The 578-nt window shown below is 48.8% G+C and overlaps 1 protein-coding gene across 11 annotated transcripts in view; it reads left to right on the top strand.

The window, feature by feature from the left end:
* Positions 1-578, top strand: part of LOC107270247 — an 85,436-nt gene that overhangs the window by 25,458 nt on the left and 59,400 nt on the right. The window lies entirely within an intron of this gene.

Raw genomic sequence — 578 nt, 5'->3', positions numbered from 1 at the left:
GGGGGGGGGGGGGGTTGTGTAATTCGGAAGAAAGTTGGAAGAAAGTCCCGATGAGAAGACTGGCAGGACAAATACGAAGAAAGGGGATGGTGCGCGATGCGCGCGCGGGGGTGGGTCAGGTTAGGTTGGGGCGGGAAGCGTCGAAGGGCGCAAGTTGCAAGTCAGTCGTGAACTCGCCGCGCTAGGGGTTGGCCGATCCTGCATTCTTTTTCACGAAATTTACCTGAAACACGCGTCACGATTTGTAGAAACGATAGTAAAATATTCCAAAAAAAGCTTTAAAAAAAGGATCTTTGTGCTCGTGAAAATGTGTGTGGGAAATTACGGAATGTGTGAAGTATGGATTACACGTGTCTCTCGTGCACATCGGCGTCCGATTGGTCCCAGTCGAATATGAGACGAAGAATGAAAACGAAAATTCTTTAATTTCGTAACTTTTTAATAATTCGCTGCCGGACAAGTAAAACGTGAGCTCTCGATTTCCATCCCTTAAAAAATTGTTCCGAACAAGAAGAAGGACGGCGCGTTTGGAATTTCTGTCTCTCGTCAAGTGCCACCACCACCACCCCCCCCCCCCC

The sequence above is a fragment of the Cephus cinctus genome, unplaced genomic scaffold, assembly GCF_000341935.2.
Source record: "Cephus cinctus unplaced genomic scaffold, Ccin1 Ccin1_scaffold0715, whole genome shotgun sequence".
In the NCBI taxonomy this organism is placed as follows: domain Eukaryota; kingdom Metazoa; phylum Arthropoda; class Insecta; order Hymenoptera; family Cephidae; genus Cephus; species Cephus cinctus.
Note: the sequence above shows the minus strand (reverse complement) of the source record. Positions and strands in the feature narration are given on the sequence as shown.